The 18058-nt window shown below is 38.9% G+C and overlaps 1 protein-coding gene across 1 annotated transcript in view; it reads left to right on the forward strand.

Moving 5' to 3' along the window:
- Positions 1-6232: 6232 nt before the first annotated feature.
- The window catches only part of GRAP2 (GRB2 related adaptor protein 2), a 39773-nt gene continuing 27947 nt past the window's right edge, over positions 6233-18058 (forward strand). The window contains exon 1 of the mRNA XM_057388775.1: positions 6233-6310. The gene's annotated coding sequence lies outside the window, so the exon portion shown is untranslated. The remainder of the gene's footprint in view (positions 6311-18058) is intronic.

The raw sequence follows: 18058 nt of genomic DNA on the forward strand, positions 1-18058 counted from the left end.
GAATTTTTAAATAAAAAAAAGGAAGTGCATTAAGTAAATTGTTGCACAATTTACCACAGAATGTAATGAAGGACAAAAACATAGACAAATTTACAGAAAATAAATGGCTYTTTAAAATAATTGTTCAGATACAATTTCTGGCTCAACAAGTCAAGCCAGGCTTGTTGCAGTGAAGAATTCCTGGAAGGAATATCAAGAAGGCTTGCTTTGATACATTTCTTCCTTCTCATTTTCAGTAAATAGGTCATATTGGCACTCCCAGATAGAGGACACAGAGGCCTTTTGTCTGACTCTGTACACCACTGTGATGCTCTTATGTGCATTATGGCATCTTCAGTATGATTTCCTGGCAAAATCACATTTGCTTCAAAACAGACTTGTTTCTACCGGTGGCATCTGTCAGARCTGCAAACCTGCTGGCTGAAACTGCTTCAGCACTTGCTTCCCAGTTGACAGACACCTGGGGTGCTGCTTTAGTAACCTGAGTTAACTGGGCTCTCATTGCACTGAGCAGCCACATTAATTATCCTATTCTCATATCAGTACTTATGTAACTAGGAATTTGTATACAAAAATTCCTTCAGCTGCCTTTGGTCCAATTCCTTTCATTACTCTAGGAAAATACAGCTATGGGAGGGTAATACAATGACCAATCTATTTTAATGTGTGTTCCAGAGTCAGAAAATAATAGTTTGTCTTGCTTACTTTCAGGCCACTAATTTTCAAAAGTTCTAAATGGATGCTAATTTATCTTCAATTTTCAGCATTTCAGTTCATCTGTCTTTATACGCAAAAATACTTCCACTGATATGTAAGCCTAAAACCAGCATTTTTCCTAAGTTCTTACTTGTAAAGGGGTTGGTATTTTTAAGTATTTTTTTCTGAAAATAATATGGAAAAGTTGTTTTTCTTACACTTTTATAATGCTCAGCTGTAATTACTTACTAATTTTCCCTTGTGCAATTAATTTAAATAATCAACTCTAAATTTACTAATTTTAATTGACATGCCTTCTCAAGTCATCCTTGATTCCTTTCAGTGTTATCCATACATTGAGGAGCAAAGACTGGTTGGGCTGAATGGAGAGCTTTGACTGSAACGCAGGAAAAAAAAGGAGAGTTTATGATCTTTGGAAGAAGGGGCAGTCAGCTCAGGAGGATTACAAGGATGTTGTGAGGTTATGCAGAGAGAAAATTAGAAGGGCCAAAAACCAACTAGAACTTAATCTGGCTGCTGCCATAAAAGATAGTAAAAGATGTTTATAAATGCTCAGCAGCAAAAGGAGGGCCATGGAGAATCTCCATACTTTATTTGATATAGAGGGAAACATAGTGACAAAGGATAAGGAAAAAGCTGAGGTACTTGATGCCATCTTGCCCTCATCTTTAATAGTAAGACCAGTTTTTCTGGGGGTTCTCATACCCCTGAGCTGGAAGACAAGGGACAGAGAGCAGAATGAAGCCCCCATAACCCAAGGGAAAATGGTCAGTGACCTGCTACATCAYTTAGACACACACTCAAGTCTGTGGGGCTGGATGGGATCCACCCAAGGATAGTAAAGAAGCTGGCAGAAATGCTCATGATATCCACAATGATATAATTTACTTAAAATTATGGGAAAGAAGCAGGGGCAGAAATAATTTCACCCTCAATTTTTCATCTGCATAAGAAAGCCAAAATCATGATCCCATAGTAGCAAAATTAATGAACAGGAGAACTGGATATTGCTTTCTGCAATAACCTTTTGGTCSAATTCAACTGTCCTTAACCAAAAATACAGCAACCAGGGGAAAAAAAAGAGAGAATATGTCTAGCCTCTCCTTTTGGCAAGACTACAGTTAGATACCAAACTAGAAGGAAAGTGGCTTGGTTCTACTCAATAATTAAGTGCTTTGACACAGGTTGAAAACACGACATTCCAGTGTTTCACAATGAAAAGTCAATTGAAAGCATGTAGAGAGCRCTGGCAAGTAAAAGAAAAAATGGATAATTTTATTATCCAGTTTGTTTAAACGCAGCCTAACACCTTCAACTGTTAAACCACTGCTTCAACTGACTTAGAGTGCTAATGTAGTTAGCATTTTGAWCACACCTTTAACAAGATCCAAATGCAAATGTCAGTCAGTGAAAGTTACATTACARCAAAAGAACAATATCTGCAACTAGGGAGAATGGGACGAAATGTCTCATGTCAGTTCATTGCAACCCTTCTATTTACAGAATTGTTGAAAGGCTCTAAAAAAAAAGCAAAGAGGTTAGGGAATTAAAACAAGAGCTTCTATTTATCATTGAATTGCTCTGCTTAAATGGTAACACCAGTTTTTCTTGACCAATCAGCTGGGATCCATCAGCTTTCCCAGCTCATATACTCAATAGGAGGTGCATTTTGGTCAGTGCAGCAGTAGCATAAAAAAGGAATTCAGCCTCCAAATGATTTAAATGATGTTATTTCACAGCTTTATGAGATGTTCCTGTTCCTATCCCTTCCTTTTATTGGTTAGCATAAGGCTGAGTAGATTTCTGTGCAATTCCCTGCTGGGTCACCAGAGAAGGTCCATTTCCATCAAGTATCAATTTGATTTCAAGCCCTGACAAACACCCAGCATCAATAAGGGAGATAATCTGTAATATAATTTGTAAAAACAAAAAGTAAAAAAACCTCATAATAAATTTTGTTTTCCATCTGAGTCCCCTTCCCACAGCCCCCCTTATGGACATGCTTCTCCTGTGTGCTACCTACCACAGTCCAGATTGAGTGATATTTCTAATGCAAGGATTGGCATGAATTTCAAGCAAAAGATCAAAATGGTACCTTTTCAGTTTTCTAGAGTAGAGCTAATTAACTTTTTTATCAAACTACACACATTTGCAAGTAACTTAAATGGGAAATATATGGTTTAATTAAGATTTCACAGGGASAGACAGTTGCAAACACTTGGAACAGAGAGAAAGCACGATGTTTATGAGGAAGGTGCTGTATACTTTACAACTCCCTGTGTTTTCTTGTTGTTTGCACTTCAAATGGAGTCCATTTTTATCTGTCTCCTGCTGAGAGAATCTGATTTTATCATGTGTTTCAATGAAGCTATTAAAAAACTTCAGTCATGAGATTCCTCTTTTCCCTTTGTATGTTTCTCTCTCTCTCTCTGTCAGAGTTCCTCTGTGATACTGGTTATATGGCAGGAAAGATTGAAATGCTTTGCTTTACAAGTTCATTAGCTAATCCTCCTGCAATCAAGTCTTGCTTTACAAAAACTTTGGTACCCATGTTTTCCTTAGCTCAGTCCACAGATGGTTTGATTTTTGTAGGTCTAGGATTTTGATGTGTATGCCATACTTCCTTCTGTTTCTTTGTTTTTAGTAAATGGTGACAACTTCAAGAGTGACAGCTTGAAGGTCTGTACACAAACAAAAGGAACAACATGAACAATGCCAGCATACCCCTCCTCCTCACTTTAGGATCTCAGGAATATTTCAGAGGTGTAAAAACAACATACTAACTCACATAGCATTATAATATCAGTATTTTGGTGGCAATATATCAAAATAGTTGAATCATAATTAAAAGAAGTTATTAGCCTAAAAGATCTTCCTCTGAAAATAAAATTTAAAAAAAAAATCCTGAAATATAAAAATTGGTAAATGTCTGCTTTTAAGTAACTGTATTGTAATTAAGTAATTCAAATTGAGCCATTAAGACTATAAGAGTCTGAAGCCTGGATATAGCCATGAATTAATTTCTAGAATTTTGCTTTTATTTGTCAGTTAATGTCAGACAAATCATGCCATATAAATGAGGTTGAACAATGTATAGATCTTAATGTTAGTAGACAACACATCAGCATTTGAATGTTGCATTTYGTGTCTCTGTTCTTGAGCCAGCTCCATTTGACTAATGCTACAACGGTGCCTATATCTGACTTTTAGTTTGCTGGCAAGATTGACATTTCTAATGCAAAACAAAAAAAATTTTTGGCTGAATAGCAAAAAGTATTTTTATCTTAAGCCAAATGGAAAGTTGTGCTTTGCCCAAAAGCATTTTTTATTGTTTAATGTGTTTTTATATTTTCACTCAAACCAAAGTAAATTGTGAGATAGCTGTTTTAGGATGAAAACTCAGAACATTTCATATTTGAAGTACTTGGACTATTAACAATGGCAAAAGAGTAATTTAATAGCAATTATAAAACACCTTAATTGGTCTCTAACTTTTTGAACGAAAGATGTAATTAAGAATACATTTTCCAATACTAGATGGTTCAGTATTACCAATAAAATTTTGCCCATTTCTGTTTGTAACACCTGTGCTCTTTTGAAGAACACAGATGGAACCTCAAGCAACCTGGCTGCTTGTTCTACAAAGTCAACAATAATTAGGAGTTAAAATAATTTTTTTTGTTCTGCTTTTGAGCAACAGGCTGGAAAAGGCACAGACCATTTGGCCAGGCTCTCAGCCATATCAAAGGAAATGGTACAAAGAAAAACGGCCTCAAGAACTCAGGGCATGTGGATCTCACTGGCTCAGGAACTTGGTAATTTATGAATCTAATTCAGCTGCAGCAAATGGCCCTTTCACGGCTTACAGCTACCCGGCGGAATTTAGATGATGTTTTTAGGCTACGATTTTGAGAGGTCCTAGACTGGTGGCTGAAGAGGGAAATTTCAGTTGATGTCAACTCCTTTTTGTTTCCTCTGAAATGCTTCACTGCAGAATTGCAACAGGCAGGACCAGGGCAGGGGCTGGCGTTTCCTAAGGCGTATTTCTGCTCTCCAGTTGCAATCATTTTTCCAACCACCGATGGTCCTTTTCCCTCTGGCGTCCTGCTGACCCCTGGCAGCCCTCAGGCTGCCTTCAGGAAGAAGAACTGGAGCAGAGAGGGCAAAGAAGAAAAGGTGGGAGGGATACTGCCATTCAGGGGCCAAGTCCCAGCAGAAGCAGGATGAGTGTAGGGTAAGGGTAACTCTTGCCCCTGTGTAATTAATGATCGGCGTTACTTAACCACGGGGTAGATGTCGGCGGACTCACAACACCAGGACCACCCTGGCTTTATCCCGCCCCTTTTCCCCGGGAGATTCAAACTGCTGCCAATCACCTGCACAGACCCCGCCCCTTTCTCTTCTAGGCCAATCAGAACGCTGCTAACCAGCACTCCCTTCCCCCATAGGGTCTCTGCAGTCAGAGGGGCTGTCAATCACTCACTAGGCCCCGCCCCCCGCCGTCGAGCCCCAGCTGTGAGGGCTGTGAGGCTGCTTCCGTCCTTGGTAGGGTTGTGAGGGGCGCGTTTGGCACGGTAACCCGGTGGTGTCTATGCAGCTGCTCTCACCTGAGCAGAAGCAAGTTTTATTTTATAGCCATAAGTATTTTACCATCGGAAAGATGGCAAAGACAGGCCAGACAAACCGTTAATATTCTGGGCAGGCAATAGTCACTCTTGTTCAGGCCTCTGCAATACACTCCTGCTAGCAATCAAACAGATGCAACAACTAAATAAGCAAATGTGCCCTTTTTGTGTTCTTGTAAGAATCACATTTTTATAGCTCTTTTTCTCACAGCCTGAAGACAGCCCCCTGGTTCACACTTACTGTGGAATCTGGTGAAATCCTGGTTTCTCATATCGACTCCCTCTTGGCCTGTGCCTACACAGGCACAAGATAGTCCTTGCTTTTGCCTGCATTTGCTTATGGAGATCCAAGCACATATTCACGTGTGGGTGCTTTGTGCATATACACCCATGGACTCTGTCACGTCACAGGGGATGTGTGGCAGGAGAGGTGCTCCACAAAGACACGTGCTGGTAGCTTATGGCCACTGCTTGTCACCCCATGATAGAGAGGAGGGTGCATTTTAGGACACCTTTGATGGCTYGCCCTTGGGGATTGCTGCTAATATGCAAATAGGCTAGTGCTTTCCAGACGGRTGTATTATATAACAGAGCATTGAGCAAGTTATGAGGTGCCCCAGCACAGCTGTAGCATTCAGAGAAACTGCTCTAGAGCAGTTTCCCTCGCAGTAAGAGAGTAAAACCACACTAAGCTGAGTCCCACACCCGGCTCAATAAGCTGCTGTGCCTGTGAGTTCCCGCGTGGTTTGTGGTTTGCACCCTACCAGCTTGATTGGCTGCGCTTCATGAGGGAGAGGCTGAGATGCTGGGCTGAAGGCTTGTGTGTCCTGCATGGCTCTGCAGACTCTGGCCCGTGCTAAGTAAGCATTTGTGCTGAAGACAGGTTGTTATGAGACTTGTGCCRTTCTCTCACTGGTTTGTCTCATCACAGATCCTGAAAGACCAGAGTGTAACCACCTGCCACAAAGGTACAGATCTACTTGGCTGCTTGCGTCTTTTTCTATRAAGTTTTACGGGTAGATGCACTGGCTAAATTAGAATCACATTTTCTAGAGTTAAACAAGTAATGTCTTAACTGTAAGGCTTGAGATTCAGTGTATTTTCTTTTCCACCGCAGGTGCATCAGGTTTTTGTCCTTGTCAGTGGGGGATCAGGGCTGTGCTCAGGAGGAGTGTATTTATTGGAACAGAGCAAAGAAAATAATGAATGGTGAAATTTTTTTTTTCATTAGCCAGGAGCACAAAGCAAAGAGATATCCAGTTTTCCCAGAAACTTTAAGGTTGCTCTGGCAGAGATCAGACTATTGTGTCTCTGAGACACCCACTGTGGTCATAACAAAAGGGGCAAGATGCCTAGAAAGAAAAATGCTTCTGGTAACTGGAGATCTGGCATCGTTGACCCTTCTTTTGATGTCTTCTGTGAAAAGTGGTGCTTTCTCAAGGGGTCAGRCATGAGTGTAATTTTTCCTCAATCGCTTTTTAGTGTTGTTGTAAAGCTTTTTGATGCATTGTAAGTATAACATGAAATATTGTTGTGAGACATATCTTTAGACTTGAGTGCTATAGAGCTGTGTGGCAAGGTCTTGCATGTGTTTCATGTGTGTTTGTGTGCATAAAGTTCATAATACTTGTMGAAGCAAAAGGACATCTGTCTCTAAAACATGATTTAGTAATATCCTATCTGTACAAAATTTTCTTAGAAACAGAAATAATCTAAACTCTCTTCAGCAGCAGCACAGCTTGTCACATTTATAATTGTCTGATGAAGAAAGGTTTTATAATGATTGACCTTTTTGTAAATGGGCATGACAGGAGGAGCTGGGTTTTGAGATGAGAAAGAGTTGCCTACCAGTTACGTTTTGACATGGAAGACCATAGGTGATGCAGCCAGCAGTGCCAGTCATCCACTTGGATGTGGAAAAGAGAAAGGCTCATGCTTTAGCCTCCCCTTCAAGGTTTCTAAATAGGACAAAACCTCTGGTGATGATGTGATGGCAAAACGAGTTGTGGAACAGATAGGGAGAAAGCCTGTTTCCTTAGCAGCGGCTCAGTGAATAAATGCTGTTGCTCTCACAGTGAAACAATTCCCTTTACTTTCCTTTTTGGTTACATTTATTTTCCTTTCTTTCTTGCATTTTTATTTGACAATCCCACAGATAAGAGATTAAACACAAAACAGCACTGTCATTCCCATTTTTATCAAGAAAGGAGAATAACCTGGAGATGGATGGATATGCAATGTGAAATGTACACAGCTAAATTTAGCTTAGTTTTGTTGTCTGGATTATGGATTTGCTTTCATCTCTACCACACTCTTCTGYACACATCTCCTAAAATAGTTAAGACTGAAGGATCTGCCTGAGCAAAACAGGCACCTTCCAGAAAACCTGGGCTCTGCTGCTCACRTATGCTGTTAGTCCTTATCTCTTATGCCTTCTTGCTTTAGTTTGCATAAGGTATAGTGGGTCGGCAAGCTTCTCTGGTTTCTGTAAGTTATAGCCATTACTCTAATAAGAGACATCACTTTCCTCTTCAAACTTTGTCTTCCTTTGCTTGGTCACGTGGAATTTCTTTTTCTTTCCTCACGATTACGTTTACTCTTGCCACCATGCACCAGTGCCCTCCGTTTTGCTGATTCAAGGGCCAGCAGTGCAGTTGTAATGTCCTCTGCACAATGTTGCACTTTGCCTTCCCAATCAACCTGCAGCTTGACAGCAGCTCTCTTTAGCCACAAGCAATATCTGAAAGTTTGGCAGGCAAGAGGTGGCTATTAAGTCACAGATCTGGAACTAGTGCTGTAGGCAGTCTCTTTTGGTTTATTTTGATTGGTCTGACATAATGAAAATTATCTTCATTTTCTTCCCTATGTTTCTTCCATAARCAGTGTTTTCATTTGAAATTCTCTTAGTGGAGCTGTAAGATATATGTGCATATATATATGTATGTATATATATATATATTTATATATATATACACACACACGATAAAATACAGTCACTGGCAAGTTCAATCTCTGGTATTAGTTAGAAGAACCTACCCACTGTGGCTGACAAAATGCCATATGTTTGATAAGTAAGGCAATATTGCTAACCAACAGTTAGTTTATATGCCTGTGTCTTTGGGGCTCATTTTTGATTTCTTAGATTTTTATAATATTATAAGGCCCTGATTTTGTCCACCTTTTTTCTTCTCCAGAGTCTGGTTTTGGTCTAAGAAGAATGTACCAATTCTGTCTTTTTTCAGTTCCTCAAATTGCTATATAGAATCATAGAATCATTAAAGTCAGAAAAGCCTTCTAAAGTCAAGTCTGTCCATTAACCCAGCACTGCCACGTTCACTGCTAAACCATGTCCCAAAATGCCACRTGTATATTCAATATAATGGTTGCAACACACTTGATCGAAAGCTCAGGGCTGATTATCAGCCATATTCTAGTCAGTGCAAATGTTATCCGTAAGTCCCTTGGTATCTTTCAAAAATCTTTATTTTGTAGCTCCCTTGAATTAATCTTTTTAGTCTTTTTGGCTTAGCTTTCCACTATTCTTTGTATATTTGACCAGCAGGAAAGGAAGTATATTACCATCAGTAATTCTGTCTCTCTTGTACAAGCCTTTCATCTTAATGTCTACACACATTTTTGCCTATTGATGGGCATTTTGCCCAGTCTCTAAGACAGGTGAGTGTGAATGCTCTCACTTTATAAATATAATCAGGCCCATGTAAATGAATGTGATGACATTGAGATGACAGAAGCACTAAAGCTGTACCAGCCTAACTTGACAATCTGCAAAAATAAACTGCCCTCCTGAGAAGGCAATATTATRGATTTTGGCACCCCATTCCATTGAAATATCTCCATGTATGGCTGCACTGCATTTTTAAAATGTGTCCTACATTACAGAGAGGTGAAGTGACTTGTCCAGGACTGCACAGCAAATCTTTAGCTGAGCTGGACTTGGAAAATGGATTCCTACTCTTCTTTTTTCACCACTACAAAAGGATGACTTGTTTCCACATTTTATAGTGATAATTTAATTTTGAATATGATTTCGAATGAGCACTTTTTCTAAAGGGGGGGAGGGAGAGAGACTTGCAAAAACGTGAGTAGAATTGGTAGTGACATCAGCTAGGCTAACAAATGTGTGTACTATAGTTTTCATGGTTCAAGATACAAACTAATCCCTATGGTACAGCCATTCTAGTGGGCTGATATTGTACTCAAAACCTTTTGGTGTTTGYTCATTACTGTCTCAGGGATGTTGAATTTACCCATCTGGGTAATCTGGTGGAGAGGAAGGGCATCTTTCTTTTCTTTTTACTTTAGTCCAGAATGCTATCTTTGASGCATTGTTGCTGTAAATACTGTTTCTAGAAGGATTTCAGATAGATAAAAATAAAATCAAAATTGTTTTGGAAGAGTCTGATTTCTTCCTGTAGCCTTAATTTTTTCAATTTTTTTTGCTAATTGAAGAACCATGCTAAAGTATCATTTAAATAATATCTAAGCAGAAGGGACTAATCTTTGAGGAATAAGGTTGCAACCAATGGACACGGTATCCTGGCACTAAGATCAGTGGTCAGTACTGCAAAATACTATGAGATAAAAGAAAATTAGTTGAATGCCTAAATGAACATTGTGTGCGAACACATGATGAAATTCTTTTTTTACCTCTCTTGGAACTCTAAGATCCATCCTTCTTCCCTCTCCCCAACTGAATCTTTTTTTATGTATGGCTTTATCTTTTCGGAGCACTGTGCAGTACTAATGACATACCAATTTTTCCCCCGAGGCACTCTATGCCTTACATTCTCTAGTCTTTCCTTTCCAGTTACCTAATTTTTTTTATTATTATCTCATAATAAAACATCCAACAGTAACTCACTGAGTACAAACTTAAACCCTTGGAGCTGTGGCTTCGTTTTTTGTTGTTTTTAAAATCTAGCWACATAAGTAACATGTTTCCAAATTATAGGCACTCCAAGATACAACTGAGTTCTGCAACAGGAGGTACTCTCCATAACTCTGCAATATAAACAGGGATTATCATAGGATGTGGACCAATTTCTGAAATTGTGCATAATCGGACTCTGGTAATTGTTTTTGTGCCAAAGTGTATTGTGTCTAAAACCAGGACACTGGAAGCTTCTCTCTCACTGTTTGCATGTGGCCTTTGCTGTACCATATCAGACTATTTGTCTGTCACATCTAGTACCCTTCCCTAGTATTGGTCAAAAATATGGATTCTAAGAAAGGTGACCAAAGTGTGCAGAGCTCTACAAGGGAATGGAACAAAAGCTTGCTAACTCTGTCATGGAGATTAGTTTACCATTTCAAGCAGCATTATCAAGTTTCAAGCTGTATTGTCATTACACTGCTTGGACTGTACTTTCTTGACTAAATCCATCCAAACAAAAAAAAAAAAAAACCTCCCAATTTATTCAAGTCTCAAAGAGAACCGAGTCTAGTCTATAAATACTTGCCTGTCTTCGACAGAAGGTGAATCTTAATTCATTGAGGCCATCAACTACTGCCACATTCTTTACAGAAGGGTATGAACAACATGCAATGTTCCATTGTAAAAAATTACATCAGTGTTGTCATAATCATATCAATACCTTCTGCAGAGGCCACATGCAGCACTTGCATCCTTTGCCTACTGATTTGACATAGCATATATTGCAATCTCCTGTACCCCRAGCAATGAGACCTGTACTACGTGCCTAAATGGTTTAATGTTCTCTTCTCCATTTGCTGTAATGAGCCCATTCAATAATGAAAATCTCTGCATGTTTGTGTTGTCAAATTAACTTTAAATGATCTTCGAGAAAATATTTTTCCTTTCCCATGACATCACAGCAAGGCAGGTCTCAATGGGGCTGATGCTGCTGTTCACAGTTAGAGTTTCCTCATTCCGAGCAGCAGCTGCTTTACTCTGTTTCCAACAGAAATGAAGCCACCTGTTTCTTCTGAAAGATTGGTGGAGGTTCTACTGTCTASTGAGAATCCCAGTGTGAAGTGGAGAACAATTTGAGAGGGCCATTCCAACTGTGGGCAGCTCATGTGTATTAAAAGCTCCATTTGTAGCATCATTTGAAGGAGCAATTAAATGGGGGGGGGGGGGTTTAAGGGAAATTTTTTAATTAGAAGTATCATAAAGGTAATTTTTTTTTAATTTTCATGTATCTATTGTTTACACAATATTTCTGTGATCTTCAGATCACAGTAGAATAAAAATCTGGATTAATTGATCTGTTATTGTGGGTCTAAAAACAAATGAAGGATCAAACCCAAAGTGTCACATTTCTTAAAGAACCTATATTTAAGAATAATTTTACTTAGTAAATTAATTTATAAATTTACTTGTAATGTCTCAGGAAATTCATTATGTGCCCTTACTGTTAGTGCTGTAATTCTTAATATACACTATGCTTCTCATACATAGCAAAACCACTGAATCTGTATTTTAAGTTCAAAGCTCAGATCATCTGAAGGTACACAGACACGGCAAGCACTTCCATAGTACATGCTAATTAATTTTTTTTAATTAGTTTTCCGCATTGTTTTGACTGTTCGCCTTGACTGTTGAAGTCATTGGAGCAAACAGGGTTGAAGCAAGCACAAGATGGTATCTGTAGAAATTAATCGTTCATTAATATCTGCAACTGCAGAATGGGTTTAGAAATTTTTTAAATATCCAGGGCTTTTGAGGGTCAGTTCTTTAAGCATCCTGAGCTTTATTATTAATTAGTTCTTTTACAGAAAGGCTTCAGCTGACTTTCAGACACTGTTGACATTGGATGCTCTGTACTCATAGAGATTATGTCTTCATTGCCAAAAACAAGCAGTGCTTTAGTAGTCAAGTGGTTTACTCCAGGTGTATTCCTCAATATGGAATCTCAGCAAAGAGAAGGCACAGGTGATTTTATGGCATTGTGGCTAGCTGTGGTCAATGCAATATGCCTTCTTGGAGGTGAACCTCTAAACAGCTACATCAAGGCAGTAATTCCATTGGGAATTTAATAAGTAATAGCTGTCTTGGTGTAAAAAAAAAAGAAAATCAACAAAACACATCAGTTCTTGAAGTGCAGACAGAGTCACAGCAGAAAAAAACCCTGGCCTCATCAAGCTCTCATTCTAAAGAGACAGGTAAAGGAAGAGTGGGAAGTAGAAGGGAGGAAAGATGAAGGGCTTGTTTGGATGAGGACCTCTCCCAGTTATCCCTGGGCAATTGTTACGGGACAGTTGTTCCAGTAGCCATTAGTACTCCAGAATAAAAATTCCTTTTTCTGGCTTGATTTCTGTCTCTTTGGTAGTGCCTTAAAGCTCGCCACAACTGCTTTTAAGTATCTTCTCACTCTAATGAATCATCAGGGTACCACCCTCAACTGAAGGATCCTTTCCTCTCCACAACCAGCTAGACAGTTTTTTACCACTCCTTGCATACYGTAACTTACAGAGACACTGGGAATGGTAGTACTCTTGTAGCCACAGCTTTGAGTCTTCTAAGCACTTTGTGATTTCAGCAACTAATTTCAGGGAGATTTCTAAGGAAACCCTCAGTGCTTCAGGAGATGGTGTTAGTGACATCGAGTCAAGACTTTTCTCTGAGTCAATACTGAATGATGTGCCTGAGCACATTTCTTGCACATGAGACTCGCATCTGTAGGTTGGTTGCCTGTAGTCATCAATTATCCTTCAGCTAATTGCATAAGCCTAAAGGTATTTTGCCCTGATAGCCCAGGCAGGTCAGTTTCATTACAGTTTGCCTTCTGCATATGTGACATTTCCGTTTTAATTGGACAGCTGTTGCTTCTGCTCCTAACCTGCTGTGCACTGCTGAAAAGCATTGGAGGATGGATTTCATTGTTAGGTGAAGGAATAGAGTCAGGGAAAGCAACAGCCAAACTAGAGGTGCCCTCCAGGGTAAAKCTGGGGTCAATGGACACAGTCATCACATTTTAACATTCAGACTTACCAGTTCAGCTAACCCATACCAGACATGTCCAGAGAAGTGTTATTTTCAGTTTATAGGGTTTTAATAGGGTTTCTTAATAAAGTGCTGGGTAGTTTTAGCAAGCAAAGGAACAACTGTAATCAAAGCTTTAAAACACACCAGGGAGAAGCAACAGTAGTGTGTGGTGTGTGCCCAGCACTGCTGCATCCCCAACCCGATGAAGCCTATCAGGATACCAGATGTACAAAGTGAGTCTGAATGTAATTCTTGATTTGTGAAATGCATTGGGAATCTCTTGGAATGAGCAGTGGTTATTTTTCTAATGTATTGCTGTTGTTCTGAACARTTTTGTTTAGATGTTTAATTTAACTTTTATGCTTGAAATATTTTTTAACTTTTGAGCAGAATGTTCTTTTGAAATATTATTGTCCTTTTCAGTCCAAATCCTGGCATGACATTTTTTAGGAAGTGGTTTCGAATGCATCAACTTCTGCTCTGCAATCTTAGATRCTTAATTAACTCAAGCTTCAGAAGGGCTAAGCATCTACAGCTTTCCTTTGTAAGTTATAGAGATGAGCTAAGTCCAGCCGCTGTCAGAGCAACCAAGAAAACAGTCTCTCAAAATTCGGTGAATGCTTTGTGAATATTTGTGGATTGGCTTCTTTTACAAAGATGATCACTTTATTAAATATAATCATTTTTGTAAAGCTAAACTAAAAAGCAAGGCTCATCTGTCAAGACAGAAGAGACAGCCTACCATAACCAAATATAGCAAGATATGCAATACTAATGAATTCGAACACTGTAATCCTTAAATCTGAATGCAAGTAAAGTAGATAAAAGTACAAGAAACTGATGGMGACTGGAGCAGAAAATGGAAGTGTAGTGAGCATAATAGGGTTTTGATTTTTTTTTTTGTATGAAAGCAGAATTGCATTGTTGATAAAGTTTTTAGATGTATTTAATTTGGACAAAATTAATCTCATTCATCATGGAAGTAATCACATGAATCTCTGTTTTGTGGGGTTAAATCTCCCTGTAGAGGTGCATGGGCCTTGTTTACATCTTGTGATGAGTAATTGATGTCGCTAGCAGTTTTCTCACTGCAGAGCCCTTACCATGTTCACAAAGCATCTTGAAGGGCAAGAGATGCACAGTTCCTATAGTTTGTGATTCTCAAAACTTTCTTCTGCAGACTTCTTAAGTATGTAGAAGAACACATTGATGGCTGTATGAAGTATATGACATGTTTTCCACTGTGCTTAGTAAAGTAACTTTTTTCCAGTTTGGAATGTTTCCCTACTTTCCTCTTTTGCATTGTTTCCTGAATTCCATCTACAAATAATCAGATTTTTGAARCTACATGAGAGTCTTCAGCTCAAAAATGTCAGGAAATAATAGACTCATTTTAGTGTGTGCTTTGATAATATGCAGTGGTATAATTGGAGTCTAACGCTGAAGTCAATATCATCTTATGACTGCATATTGAAAGGAAATCTCAAATCATTTAATGCAGCTCTTCTACCTAAATGATTTCCATATGTCTTTGATCTAGGTATGTATATRATTTATATCATTGCCTGAATGAAGCTTGTGTTTCATTAGAGTAGCCACTGTAAGAAAATGAGGTTGCATTCTCATTTTGTATGATTTCAAAGTTAAYTCTGCTGTGTTCAGGGACTGGAATTGCCACAAATCCCTTTTAATCTACTTATTATCAGATTCTATAGACAGCTTTGACCCACTGGTTTTTGTTACAGAGTACCACATGGAAAAATGCCATTTGCTTCAAGTAATTTACCTTATGGATAGGAAAGACAGTGAAGGGCATAGGACAAAAGATGTAATGCAAAGTTACACTAAGTAGTCAAACACACTATATAAGAATGTTCAACAAATAATCAATTCTCTGATTTTTTTTTTCTTTCAACTCTTCTTCATGAGATGATTCTTAGATGACAACACTGATATCAATATAGTGTATTCTGGAGTGTATCTGTAGGAATAACTGTTCGTGATGTTTTGTTGGGTTGTGGAAGAAATAGCATATTTTCCTCCCCTCATGGACCATAACGTGATGTTGAATGTAGCACCTGGATTCTTTAAGTATGTACATACCCATTTCTCAGTCTGAGAATAAAACCAAGGTAAAACAATCATACTCTCATGCTTAAATGAGCTGATAGGGACAAAGCCAGTTCTCAGGAGATCTGTGAACTGGTTTGTAGCTGTCATAGATTATGTTGTGCCTCTGCCCTGATTACCTAACCTATTATATCCTTAGCACATCTGGAATTGCCACTGCTGCCCAAGACCCTTATGGGGTTTACAGCATTTTTTTTGTGTGGAGTCTCCCTGAACTGCATCACCAGTTCCAATGCTTGCTAGGCCTTTACCTCTGGAATCGTGCTTTGAAGTGGACTCCCTAATAAAAATTGGATTTTCATCTCATTCCATTTTATCTTCTGTACAAAGCCAATACAAACACAGTGGGTAAGTTGGAATTACATAATATGCCTGCAATTATCACCCAGACAATTTTAAGAGTACATTTTCTCTAAACTTTTTGAATTAGGATTGCACCCACTGCTTAAAGAGACGTCATCTGCAATGATTTGGTCCAACATTTAGGCTTTCAGATAACGGAGCATASAAGGCTTAATATGAATACAAATGTCATGAATGTTCACTTTTGTTTTTATTAAAGCACTTTTACTTGGAGATTTAAGTACCGCTCCTCAGTGGTTTGTATGCAAACTGTGTCACTGAGCAAAAATGAGTGAAACTCAGAGAGACAATGTCCTCTCTGTATTCTCTCACCAAGGTTAATTGAGTGTAGTATCAATAACTTGCAGAGTAGTGGGGGGTGGATCTGCAGAACTTGATGCAGTTAGCAAATCTTAACAACTTCAAGGACACAATAATTTGGACATTTTTTTAAAAAAACCCAATTCAGATCTTGGTGGTGCTCTTTTCCTATGCAGTATGCTGCAAGTCTGTTCCTCTAGATGTAAATGTATCATTAGTTCTGTACAAAACCAAAGCAGACTGTTTCTAGCTTGAAGCAAGATTTCACCACTTTACTTGCCCCACACAGCTAATAYTTAATCTTCTCAAGAATTAGTTCATGTCTGGCCCACTGATTCCATATTCACAGTGAGATTATCTTCAATTTAAAGCACTGAGTCCATATCACATGGACTTGAATGTTTCATGAAGTATCTCATATTTGCCTCTGGGTCCTTGGAAAATGTTTCCTTTGAGGCATTCCACCAGATTCTGTCTCCATATGGATAGGTACATTTTTCTTAAATCAGAACTGAATCAGTGTCTTTGTCGAGAGTTTCAAACCTGAGTGTTTGAACTGGACCTCCTAAGCCTCAGAGGTGAGCCTGTTCTTTCAAGGCTTAATGCTTAAAGTTGCTAAATATGCAAGGATCAAACAAACTTGAGGGTGAGCTATAAGAAATCATATACCTGTGAACTTGTGCTTTAAACTGGAAGCTTGAGCAGGAGTGAAGGAGCATAGTGTTAGGCCAGATCACAGGTGGAGAGGTTGCCACATATTCTTTCTGTAGAAATCTTTAAGTAGGTGTTTCACTGCTAATGGTGTTTGACTAAAGTATAAATTCCGGCTTCAGCTGACACCTGTTCATGCTCTTGGATGCTTCTTGTCACCCACATGAGCACAGCACACATACCTACCATTCAAGTGTACACAGACCAGCTCGTTCAGATTTGTATTTGCCAAAGAAAACACAACACACACATCACCTGAAGTATACTCATGGGACCTCTATYCCTCTGTTCAGGCATTCTGCAAATGAACAACTTTGATTTATAATCAGTTCCCTAGAGGTACACAAGTTCAAACATACTTCTGCTGAGATGCATTCAGTCTTGCATGTAGAATGCCTGCTCCTGTATGAGGCTAGTAAAGGCACTTGATGTGATGCTGTGTTCACCCACTCCTGCATGTAATCTCTCATTCTCACACACATGTAGTCTGCTGTTTTCCATGCATGTATTGTAGCAAATAATTTAAATCTCTTTCTTCCCATCCTGCTTAATATGCAAATGTGGATAGCACATCAAGATTAGAGAAAAATGTAGCAGAATGACTTCAGTCAACCTGAAATGTCGAATGACTCATTCACACCCTTTGCGCAGTGTTCCCTTTTTGCCACATGCAATCTATTGAGTAGTCTGAAGGCTGTGTGGCTCTCTGCTGCAGAGCAGCWATTGATTACTTGCTCACTAAAGGACTGGAACCATGATTATTTTTGCAGGGTGTACAAGGGTTATACAGAGAGGTTCCAATGAGCCTCCTTGCCATGATGGTGCCCACGCTGTGGGAAGGGGAAACATAGGATGTCAGTCTTGATCTACCTATAAGGAACTTCTTATGTTTAATTAAGTTTCAGTCTATGTGTTAATTCAGTAACCAATATTCTTGCATCATGGTATGACCCAGGTGGTTTTATTCCAGATAATGAGAACCCATTCCAATTTGGTATAATTCAATTTTGGATTAAGATGAACAAGAACATGTTAAATCATTCAGGAACTGCTGCTGCTGCACTTTAATTTCAGAGGTATCATAATCCAAGTGAACTAAAAAATACATTGACAAACATGAAATATGTTCCACACTTCTACTTAAAATGGTATGATCACTGTGCAGAGAAAACCCCAGGAATAGTAACAAGCTGGCATTCACACTTACCTTATAATGAGAATAAAAGTTGGATTGACTGTTGCA

Source organism: Malurus melanocephalus, unplaced genomic scaffold, assembly GCF_030028575.1.
Source record: "Malurus melanocephalus ecotype Western Australia unplaced genomic scaffold, MMel_1.1 scaffold_17, whole genome shotgun sequence".
NCBI lineage: Eukaryota > Metazoa > Chordata > Aves > Passeriformes > Maluridae > Malurus > Malurus melanocephalus.